The sequence below is a fragment of the Acomys minous genome (genome assembly GCF_964271855.1).
Source record: "Acomys minous genome assembly, chromosome: 7".
NCBI lineage: Eukaryota > Metazoa > Chordata > Mammalia > Rodentia > Muridae > Acomys > Acomys minous.
In genome coordinates, this window is record NC_140488.1 from 93,199,009 (window position 1) to 93,211,685 (window position 12,677).

General features: G+C 41.4%; 1 long non-coding RNA gene across 1 annotated transcript in view; it reads right to left on the reverse strand.

Annotated features, from left to right (window-relative positions):
• Positions 1–227: 227 nt before the first annotated feature.
• Positions 228–12,677, reverse strand: part of LOC311602285 — a 29,670-nt gene continuing 17,220 nt past the window's right edge. Inside the window, exon 3 of the long non-coding RNA XR_014780716.1 lies at positions 228–259. This is a non-coding gene — a long non-coding RNA (uncharacterized lncRNA). The remainder of the gene's footprint in view (positions 260–12,677) is intronic.

Consider the following 12,677-nt stretch of genomic DNA (forward strand, 5'->3'; position numbering starts at 1 on the left):
TACAGAAACAGGGACATAAGGTGCTATAGAAGTGCTGGGATTTGTACCTGGGTCCTCTGGAAGAGTAGTGGCTGTTCTGAAGTGCTGAGTCATTTCTCCAGCAGAGCAACAGGGTAGTTGTCTCAAGTGCTTCTGGTGAGCAACCAAACCAATGGCACTAGCCTGAATTGTTTGAGAGCTCTCTTGAATCCTGAAACCACAAATCTTCAAAGGGAGGGTTCGCATAACTGGCACCAGATTTTTCGTTCTAAACTCTGTCCTGTAATTCAAGGGGAGGAAATTATTCCCCAAGGTGGAGTAATTCCCTTTAAACTGTCTGTACATATTTTATATGTGTATTTTTTCCAAGACAGGGTTTCTCTGTGTAACTTTGGCTGTCCTCGAACTCACTCTGTACACCAGGATGGCTTCAGACTCACAGAAATCCACCTGCCTCTGCCTCCCGTGTCCTGAGACTAAAGGAGTGTGCCACCAACACCTGGCTATATATGTATTTTTCCAGACATCTTATAAATAATAGGTCTGTGTATGGCTTTTTCAAACATCCATTGTATTTTTCCAGAGATCTTAATAATAATAGGTCTGTGCGTGGCTTTTTCAAACATCCATATTTTTCCCTTCACTCTCCTACTGCTTTTCCAGCCCTACGTTTTGCCTTCCCATCCCCTTCCCTACTTAAGTTGACCTCCCATTTCCCCTCCACCCTTCATAGCATCAGTATTCTACTCCACAGCCAAGAAAGCCAAAACAGATTTTCTTTATTTATGTGCTCTATCCTTGTTAATTTTTTTATCCTTCAAAATATATATTTATTTAAAAATTATACAATATATTTGAATCATGTTTTGCCCTCCCCAACTCCTCCCATATCCTCCCATTTTATTTAAATAATTTATTCAGATTACATCTCCATTGGTATTCCATCACTTGTATCTTCCCATTTTCCCCTCCCTCTTTCAACCTATATCCTCCCCTAGGCCTGTGACAGAGGGGACCTCCTATCCCACCATCCTTGTTAATTTTTTAAGTTAGCAGACATCTTCATAGATGTGTACCATTTTACTTAGTTCATCCCTCCCCCTACTACACCTCCACAGGCCTGACTGCCTCTTTCTATCCTGTAGGTCTCACACCTCTACTCAAACAGTCCCTGTCCCATTCAGTTGAAAGCCTCCCATTCTACTAAAAACTCCTTCTATGACTGCTCTTGATAGCGTTTTTCATAGGACCCAGTGTGTGAAACAATTGACATGCCAGTTGCCTGATGAGTGTTTAATCAAAATGCTTAGTCCCTACCTCAATTCTATTTTGCTTTTTCTGAAACAAGGACTCACAGTGTAGCCTGAACTGGCTGAACTTGAAATCCTTCTCCCCACAGCCTGGCTTTGTAAGCCTGTGTCCCCACGCCCCAACTTATGCAAAATATTGATGTGAGATTTTACAATGTACTGACAGAGGAAAACATACTGCAAAGCACAGATCAATCTTCACAGCAAAGGAAGGACAGTGTACAATGTGTTGTGGTACAATGGAAAGAAAGGCCTCAGTTGCAAAGTGTCTAATGGAAACAATGAAGCCTGGTGTTTCCAATGTTCTTTTAAGGCATCAGAGTCTCATTGTACTCACTCAGAGTAACCTGAAACTCACAAGTGCCTCTGCTTCCCAAGTGCTGGGATTAAAGGCATATGCCACCATGCCAAGACTTTCAGGGTTTTTTCTTAATTCTTTTTTTCAGGCATGACAACTGGGATTGCTTGTATTTGACTGAAAGCATTTTCCACACCACTACCACATTCATCACTAGCACTTAGCCCCACACCCACAAAAGATGCTTTATTGCTACAAAAATGGTAATGACTGGTAGCTCAAGAAGGAAAGAGTGACTTATTCATTTCATATATAGCATTATTTAGGTGATTCCTGGAACTGTATGAGTAAATGGATACCTTTAGGTATAAATACCATGGCACTCAGTGAAGGTAAATGAAATATTAAAAAACCACACCTAAGCCCAAGCGGAGACATAGAAAATGAGAGGAAACAAACGTGCACAGAACTTGGAGCAGAACTCGGATAGTACTGCAAGACATACTTTGTACCATGTTGAGCAGAGGGCTACAAGAGAAAAACTTCCTTGTCAGTCAGTAGAGGGAAAAAAATAGACCCTCAGGCATACTTTTTGGTAAATTCACACCTTAGTTTCAATAGCTCTGTGTGTCTCAATTTCCAAGACAATAAATTATTTTCATATGTGGAGATAAGCAGGCATTAGTTTTTGAAAGTGTGTGTTTTGTGCACACAAACAAAACAGTCTAGAAAGGATATATTTTTATGATTATGATAATAATTAAATTCATCATATTGCTTTCCAAGCAGAAATCTCAGTATGTCGTGAGTCCTTGTGTTTGGCTGCCAACATCACAAGGAAATTATTATAATAAGTTTTAATCATCTGCATATTTGTATAAATCTCAACTAACATTTGTTCTAAACCTGTAGCCTACAATCTTCCTACATGTACTTGAAGAAGCATTCACGCATGCTTACACTTTCCATTAGGCAGGCTACACCTTAGAACCAATCAATTCTCTCCTTAAGACAACTTATATTTGGAGGAAATATGTAAAATGTAAAGGATGTATCCTGACATAGTGGATACTCACTAGCCATTTATTGTTTAAATTGGTCAGTTACCCCATTCAACTGAAGAATAGTAAAAGTCTGCAACAAATACCATATGAGCCTGTGTTGTTTCTTTGTCTACAATGTTTTGGTATTTGTAGTGCTAGGATTATAGATCTGAGCTGCCAAGTGTGGTTTGATCATTCCTTTCCTAGAATTTGTTCATTTTTTTCTATCCTCTCTTTCCATTTTTACATCTATGAGAAATCAGTTCTCCACTTGTTCATCTTTCAGTGGAACAGTCCAGAAGGTTCTTTCCTCAACTCATGACAGAGAGAAGGCATTCATGAGAAGACAACATGATATACTTAGGAAGGGAACTGGATTAACTATGTAAGAAGTTAACACTCAGGTTTGTAGGTTTGTTCAACACCAGAGATTATATTGAGGGCTCCTCACATACACACCACTCTACTATTCAAGTCATTACCTTCAACTCCCACCACTAGATCTCATGTAGCCCAGGCTGGCCTTAAACTATCTCAGTAGCTGAGGATGGTTTTGAACTCCTGGTCCTCTTACCACTACCTCCCAAGAGCTAAGATTACAGGTATGTATCACTCTGTCAGTTTTAGAAAATTTTAAAGCTTTTATTGTTTTAAATTCTGTGCATGTGTGTGCCTGTCTGTGCATAGTTCTGTGCACATGCATGAAGATATACATGGAGGACAGAAGAGAGTGTCAAAAATTCTGAGGCTGGAGTTACAGGGTTGAAAGCTGCTAGATGTGGGTGCCAGGAACCGAACTCAAGACTTTTCTGCAAATACAGCAAGTGCTCTTAACCACTAAGCCATTTCCAGAGCCCAACCTTCCTTTTTAAGACAGGGTTTGGACTGGGCTGGTATTCAGTGAATATGCTAGGTTGGCTGGCCAGTAAGCCTCAGCGATCTGCCTGTCCCCACCTCTCTAGTGCTGGGATTACAAACTTGTACCACACCCTGATTTATCTCCACAGATCCTCATAAAACCACTTTTGTTGCTGCTACTGTTGTTTTTTTGTTTTTCAAGACAGGGTTCCTCTTAGTAACAGAGCCCTGGCTGCAATAGAACTCACTCTGCAGACCAGATTGGCCTTGAACTCAGAGAAATCTATCTGATTCTGCCTCCTAGGTGCTGTGATTAAAGGTGAGCACCACCACTACCCAGCATCAAACCATTTTTTAAATGCCTCAAGGTAATATAGTTCAGTCCCAAGTGCTGCCAAAAATGAATAAATGGATAGAACAATTAAACATATGTACTTTGTCATAATTCTAAAATGAGTTCAATGATATAATAATACAAAGCATCAAAAGTATTATCTTGCTCACAGGAAGCCCTACTTCAATGTTTCTTGCAAGCCATGAGTAGTGGTGCATGCCTATGATTACAGTATTGCAGAGTATAAGTCAAGGAGAGGCCATGTTCAAGGACAGGTGGCCTTGCCTACACAGAGGAAGGAACCAAAGCAGAGGCTGTGGAGGTGTTCTACTTGCTGACTTGCTGCCCATAGCTTGCTCAGCCTCCTTTCTTTTTCTTTTATTTTTTTAAAAAAATTATTTATTATAATTTATTCAGATTACATCCTGATTGTCATCCCCTAACTCTTATCTGCCCTACCCCTAGACCTCTGATGGGGGAGGGGGTCCTCCTCCCACAGTCTAACCCCAGGTCTCAAGATATCAGTCTACTTTTATTTTTATAGCACCCAGGAGCACAAGCCCAAGTGTGACATTACTTCCTACAGGATGGGACAAAGAACATCAGTCATCAACCAAGAAAATGCACCAGAGGCTTGCTCACAGGCCAATCTGGTGGGGGCATTTTCTCTTCCAAAATAATGTTAGCTTGTGTCTTCATGACATAAAACTAACCAGCAGAGGAGCCATTATTAAAGAAGATATGCTTTTGTCTGCTGTGGGTAATATAAAAATATCTCAAACTTTAGTATTTCATTTGTGATATTATTTTTTAATTAATTTATTATTCATACAATGTTCTGCCTACATCTGTGCCTACCTGCCAGGAGAGGTCACTAGATTTCATTATAGATGGTTGTGAGCCACTATGTGGTTGCTGGGAATTGAACTCAGGACCTCTGGAAAAATAGCCAGTGCTCTTAACCTCTGAGCCATCTCTCCAGCCCCATTTATGGTGTCTTTTATTCTACAGATTGGAAAAAACTACATGCATCAGATGTGTCAATTGTTTATAATTTTAGTGTTATTTTTCCTTTGTGGAGAGATAGTGGCACATGCCCTTAATTGCAGCACTTGGGAGGTAAAGGCAGGCCTGGTTTATAGAGTGAGTTCCAGGACAGCCAGGGTTACACAGGAAACCGTGTATCAAAAAACAAGAAATAAATAAATTAAATAATAACTTTGAAATCACTCTCAGAAAAAAAAAGTTTGTATTTTCTGGTGAAGATTAAACACACTGTTCTCCAGGGCTGAAAGAAGAGGTCAGTGGTAAAGCCTGTGTATTAAATATTTAAGGTACTGTGTTCAATCCTCAGCATCTACAGAAACAAGGCAAATAAATATATTAAGGGGGCTGGAGAGATAGCTCAGTGCCTGAAAGCACTTGTTATTCTTGCGGAAGACCTGAGTTCACTTCCCCAGACCCACATGGTAATTTACAGCCATCAGTAGCTCCACCTTCAGGGGATCCATTGCCCTCTTCTGACCTCCAAGGACACAAGGAATATGGTCAGCACACATACGTACATGCAGGCAAAAACACTCACGCAAATAGATAGACAGACAGACAGACAGACAACAGACAAAGAAACAAAGAAACACAGTAAACCACAATTTTTGGGACTAGGGCAATGGCTTAGCATTTAAAAGCCCTTACTCCTTGTTAACAGTCCTGAGATTGGTTTCCAGCATCCACATTGGGAGGCCCACAACCACCTAGGCTCTAGCTCTAGGGCATCTGACTCTCTGTTGGCCTCTTTGGGCACTGCACATGTGTTACATATACATATTCCCTCTATCTGTGTACATACACAGTAAATAGTAATAGTAAATCTTAAAAACATTGCTCTCATGCTCTTTTTAAAACAATTTACCAGGTGTGGTGGTGCATTCCTGTAATCCCTGCACTCAGGGAAGCAGAGGCAGGTGGTGGATCTCTGTGAGATTGAAGACAGCCAGGTCTATAGAACAAGTTCCAGGAGCACACTGGGAACCCTCAGGCCCAGGACAGTCAGAGGTACACAGAGGTACCCTGTCTCAAAATACACCACCAACAAAATCAATCAATCAATCAATCAATCAGTCAAACAAACAAAAATAAATGCAAAGGTAATATCAAAGAAAAACAAATACTGATGAAATTTTTGACTCATGATACCCAATTTCCCCCTTTTGTTGGTGTAAATATGTGTGTGGTTTGTGCATATGCAAATGTGAATGTGCACACACAGAATCTTGAGGAAGAATCAGGGTTTTTACTTCATCACTCTCTGCTTGTCCCAAGAATGCTCCTTTTCAAGTAGAGACTTGAAAAGCACTGAGGTTCTATGCATACGGCTCTACCTGGCCTTTTCTTTGCCTGCTGGGACTGACCTCAGGTCCTCATGGTTGTTCAACATGTACTCTTATCTACTGAGCTAGTTCTCCTGTCTCTTGTGATGTTCACTTTAAATATTTGACATTTCATATTCCTCAGAAAATTTTTATTACCACCCCCCACCCCAACATACACACAAGGTTTCTTCTGTAGCCCTGTTGCTGCCCTCAAACTCAGAGACTCACCTGCCTCTGCCTCTCTCCCAAGTGTTGGGGTAAAGGTGTGGGCCACCATACCAGGAATAATTATCTGTCTATCCATGATGTTTGGCTCTCAGCAGTTACCCAGACTAAGATGTCAAATTTTAATGAGATACAAATATGTTACCAATAATTATAAAAACAAACAGAATAACTTATAGACCAGCATAGACAATATACTTGCATTAAACTATTCCTCACTAGCAGCAGGATAGAAAGTTCAAAACCAGCTTGAGTGACTTATCCAAACCCTGTCTCAAAACATATTTTAATTAAAAGGAGCAAGGGATGTAGTTTATAAGTAGATCACTTGTTCAACCCACAATAACACACTCAAACACAGATAGATAGATGGATCTATAGATACTTCAAGAGATGATAGACAGACAGTCAGGCAAACAGACAGATGGATAGACAGGCTTCCCCTATGACCACCTGCCTGCTGCTGTGCCCAGCCTGGGTCAAGGCCCTGTCTTCACAGGACTAGTTTATCCCTTGCTCATGACCTGGCTGTTTGGGCAGAAATACAAGAATGGGAAGAGGACAATGGAGCCCATGAGGTGCTTTAACCTGGCCAGGCAGGTGACTGTATTTTGGCACAGCAGGAAATCTCACAAAAGCCCCATTGCCTTTCCCTGGGGAGGGGAAAGGCTCAAGCCATCATTTTACCTCTTTGGAAGTGGGAAGGGAAAGGAGCTTGACTCCTCTCAAGTGAAAGTTCCCCAAGAAGACTGCTGGCCTGGATTCCAGGTCTTGCCTGCACTTTAGAAGCCCTTTCGTGATTCTGCTTTGCTTTTCTTCTCTTTCACTTTAGGGAGTAATGGCCATTCAAAAGTCAAAAGCCTGTTGCTCTTTTGGGGGTTGGGATGGGAGACTTGTTGCAGAAGCCTTTGATGTCTCTCCTTCTCAACGATAAACCTGGGGCCATCAATACTTTTTAAGACAGTCCTTAAAAATTCTGATAAAGATGCTGATGTGTAGCTCTTCACAGTTAATGGTTTCTGGTGGGGTGGGGAAGGACTCAGTTATCTTTAAGGGGCTGGTCACTGGGAGTTGACCATGCTCCAGGGAGCTTATGGACAACACAAATTGGAACTGGTGCATTAAAAAGAAATCTGTTTGTGGGGAGAGGGCACAGGGGTGGGAAGGTGGACCTGGGAAAAGTGATAAGTGAATGTGATCAGGGTGCAAAATTCCCAAATGGTAAAATGTTATGTTGGAAAAAACGAACAAAAGTCAAAAGCCTTTACTCTGCAGGTTTCCTGGACTGATATAGGTGTAAAGGGTTTTGCCAAAGTGAGCCACCAGTGTGGGTCTCCTGTGGCACAAACCCTTTGCTGTCTCCTTGCTATAAAAGAATACTTAGGAGAGCTAGAGAAATGGCTCAGCAATGAAGAGCCTTAGCTGTTCTTCCAGAAGACCAGGGTTCAATTCCCAGCAATCATGAGGTGGCCCATAACCATCTGTTACTCCACTTTCAGGGAACATGGCATTCTTTTCTGTCCTCTGTGTGTACGAGGTACACAGACATATACGCAGACAAAACACCCATACACCCGGGAGTAGAGCGATGGGCACTGAGAGAATGCTGAAGAGTGAGAATATAACTGAGTTGGTAGAGTGCATGAGAGCAGAGCCTTAGGTATGATTCCCAGTACCAAGTACACAAGAGTATAATTTGAGCACTTACAGGGTGGAGGCAGAGATCAGAAGTTCAAATGATTCCCAGTGATTTATATGACAGCCTGGGACACAATAAATCTTGTCTAAATAATTAATTAATACAACATGTTAGCCAGGTCTTGTGGCAAACACCTGTAACCCCAGCATTCAGGGAAGCAGAGGCATGCAGATATCTGAGAGTTTGAGGCTAGCCTGGTCTGCAGAGTGAGTTCTAGGACAGCCAACGCTACACAGAGGAACTGTATCTTGAAAAGCCAAAATATGTGTGTTTATGTGTGTGGGGAGGTAGGGGGAGCAGGGTCTTGAGAGGTGGCTCAGCGTTTAAGAGCTCTGGCTGGTCATCCAGAGGACTGAGGTTCTGTTTTTAGCACACACAATGTGACTCACAGTTGCCTATAACTCCATTCCCAGGGGATCTGACAGCCGTCACTGTGGTAAATGGGTCCATATACCACTTGCAGACACACATGCAGGTAAAACACTCATGTACTCAATATATATGTGTGGGTAATTACTTTTTAAATTTTCTCTATTTAAAAGAAACTATTTTGTAAGTTTGAATGTTTTCCTGTGCACCACAGGCATGCAGTTCCCACAGATGTCAGAAGAGGGCATCGTACCATGGGATTGGAGGTCAAGGCCCTCATGAGTGGTCATTTGTCTGTTGCTAAAGGAAATTTGGTCCTCGGTAAGAATGACATAGGTTCCCCCCCAACCCCCCGTTGTGTGTGTGTGTGTGTGTGTGTGTGTGTGTGTGTGTGTGTGTGTGTGTGTTTATGTTTGGTTGGTTGCTTGTTTTTATAGACAGTGGTTTTTTGTGTAGCCTTGACTTTCCCGGAACTTACTTTGTACACCAGGCTGTCTTAGAACTCACAGTGATCCACTGTGACTAAGTTGTTATGCTTGTTCTGCTCCTATAACCCCACCTATTTTGCTTACAAAATCCCACTTCTGGAAACCCTTACCTCTGAGGCATCAAAACATTGTTTTCCTCACATTAAAGGTTGACGCTCTTTAACTTCAACTTACAGGAGGCAGCCTGTATACATAAGTTAAAAAACTTGGTTTAACTAATTGGTTGGTTTAATCAATTTAGCCGACGGTCAGTGATCTTTCTCCGAGCATCTTTGGGATCAAGGATGCCTCAGCAGTTAAGAGCACTGACTGTTCTTTCAGGGTTTTAAATATGACATATGTGCCACCACACATATGGTATGCAAGCGTTTCTTATATGAGGAGGGGTCCCCCAGAAAGACACACACACACACACACGCACACCGAGAGAGAGAGACAGAAACAGAGACATGAAGAGAGATAGAAGGGTAGAGACAGCAAGAGACAGAGAAGAGAGAGAGAGAGAGAGAGAGAGAGAGAGAGAGAGAGAGAGAGAGAGAGAGAGAGAAGAAAAAAATATTCCTTTTATATCAATAAGTTTTAGGACATGGATGATTTTGTTTATGATTATATTAGGCAAAGATGGTTACATAACAATTTGACTATTGTTCAGGCTTTGCATGATAAAACATTAACCATTTAGGATGCAAACTTAGATGAACCAGCCTTCTTCATCACTGCATAAAAATTTGACAAAGATAAATTTGGTCATTATTTTTTTCTGTTTCTAATTAGACTTGTAAAATAAGGTCCATAGGAATATCTCTGAAATCTTTGTTATTGGCTATACTGAACAGCATAACAGCCTTAAGAATAATTTGTTGGGGAAGAAGAAAGACCACCATGAGGAGAAAGGAGAGACACCTTACTAGGATTCTGCTTTAGCCTGCTTTTGGACAAAAAAAAAATCATGTGATTGTTTATTAGGTATATAATTGTTTATTGGCTATGTTTTAATTTATGCTTTTGCTAATTCCTAGACAAGTACATAAATGCTATTTCTCCTCTCACCAACTAACTTGGATCCAACTACAGGCTTCTTGGCTAATAGATTTGATACGTTCTTTTAAGTTATTCTATAATATTCTACTGTATTAACATTCACTTTTTTACAATATTAGATTTTCCATCATTGCCTTAAACCATGTTTAGCCTAAAATTCTAAAGGTGATGTTGTTGGTTATATAAAAACTTTTCTGTTCTCTTTTATGGACTGTGTTTTTGGACTGTACTTGTGTTTTTAACGTTCCAACTTGAGAGATAAACTATAAATAAAGTAGTCTATTTAAATATTCTTAAGATAGACAAGACTGTGGTCTCACTGCCATTTTAATTAAAAGGCTGAGTATGTGTCCTAAGCCCCATACAAGGACTAGTAAATCTTTAAAATCCAAAAAAGCCTTCCTGACAGGCTCACACTACTCTAGGCCTTAGCCACTATGCCTGAGAAAAATAGAGGTCTGCAACAACCCTTCCTGGCGGGGTCCAGCCTGAGCCAGCTCTGCCAGGGACCTGTTTCAGATACATCCAAAAGGAGACACCGGTCTCACAGCTGCTACAACCACAATGGGACACTGGTTCCAAAGCTTAACCTGTTGACAAATTTGGCCTATGGATGTCACTGCTCACATGCAGGCTTGTTCTCTGTGCCTAGTCACTGGAGGTTCAACCTGCACAAGAGCTGTGGACATGTCCAGCCTTCAAGCTCCTTGACCTGGCAGAGTACAGATGGCTCTTAAATTCAGTAGCCTCACCATCCAGGGTAATGCTACAGGTCTGTGTTAAATTCATACTCGGATTACATAGACATATTGCCAGCTTCTATCATGGGAGACTTCAGGCACCTTCCCAGCCTCTTCATATGCAGGAGACCAAACTTTAACTGTCAATTTCACCTATTGCTTAAAGCATCCAAAATGGTGTTCTAAGAATGTGTTTTAAGTTGGTAAATGTAAGTTATGAAGGTCAACAAATGCATTATTTTTTCCTGTTACTATGCTATTGTATTAACTGTTCAAAGCATTGAGACTGATCAATGGAGCTCTGATTTATTAATCTAATCGTGGTAAAATATTCCACTATACGATCCTATCTGCCTTCCCTAAACTCCTCTCAGAGTGTTTGTGCTCTTAACACAAAGTTCTTCTCCCAAGCCTGTACTATGCTATATATGTCTACTACCCTTTTCCTACAGTGTGTTCATGTCTAACAATGTGTATTTTACTACAGACTTCAAACAGTGGTGATGCTAAATATATCTCCCTTTATGAACTTAGAAGGATTCTTGTAAGCTACAGGAAATCCATCTCTCAGGTCAAATTAAATCCAGATAAGTACTGTAATGCAAAACCCAAGTTTCTCACCTATCTCTAAGGGTGGGATTCCTTCTCCTTTTCCCTGGTTTTGGGACTCCCCTTTCCCTAACTACCTCATTGCCACCTTTCTACGCCCAACACCCGCTAAATTCTCCCTTCCTAGTCACAAAAAAAAAAAAAAAAGATTCCCTTTGTCCAAGAGACTGTAGACACCTCTCTGGTTCATTGGGAGCTGAGGTACCCAACCTCTTTCTGACCTCCAACTAGGCTTGTCCCCATCGGGTGAGTTTCCTGATGTAGCTTTCTCAGCTGTTCTGTGACAGCCGCTGAAAAATTCGACTGCACTCGTAGGTACATTCCTGTCGCTAACTCATCTGCTGAGTTAGGCTGTGTCTAACTCATCTGTTGAGCTAGGATGTTGGTCGCTAGCTAGTGCTGACGAGCTACTAACTGGTCTGTACCTGTCCCTTAGGTCACTAACTGTTTTGGGGGACGCCCCGAAGGCTTACTGACCTCACCTCCCCATGAGAAACATCTAGTTGTCCATTCTTCCTGACACACCTTTGGGACCACCTGCCTTAAAGCTTACATGCCTCTGCAACCAACTTGGACAGATTCAGAACTAAACTGTTTTAATTATTGCCAACAAACAGATAAATGGAAGGAAGCTCCCATATCCACACTTTTTCTTTACTCTCGCAAAATTTTCACACACTATTAACATTGTCTCAAGCCTTTTCTCTTTGTTCTCACAAGAGTTTCAAATGTATACCTAAAAGGAAATTTTCTCCCTGACTTTGTCTTCTGCCCACATATATGTTCCAGTATCCTGCCAGCCCTCCTACATCTGGGACATCATCAAAGCAGCTACCCACAAGTGCTCACGTCCAACTCCAGAAATCGTGCCAGCTGGACCTACATTGTTTCTCCTAGCTGGACCTGCGTTAACCTTCCCAGCTGCAGATGTTCTCAGACCCTGGACAGCAAATCCAACAGCCTGTTCCTCCAGAACCTGGCCAACATTTCAGCCTTTTAAATCCCCTATCACTGCCCTACTGTCAGCAGGAAGTAGTTAAGACAATTACTTTGCTCCTTACCCATTTACAAAAGGCTGAAACGTGTGCTCCAGGTTCTCCCAACACTCCTTAGTCCCTATCTGCTACAGGACATGGCTGACATAGCCTGCCCTCTATCTTGAAATTTCAGGACAGAACTTTTCCTTCCTCTTCACTATATAATTTGAACATTTTGTTGCTATTGCTTTTTTTCTATCTCTTGTCTCCATTATCTACATTTATATACTTTAACTTGCCTTATATAAAAACAAGGCAACTTTCCTCATTTTTAT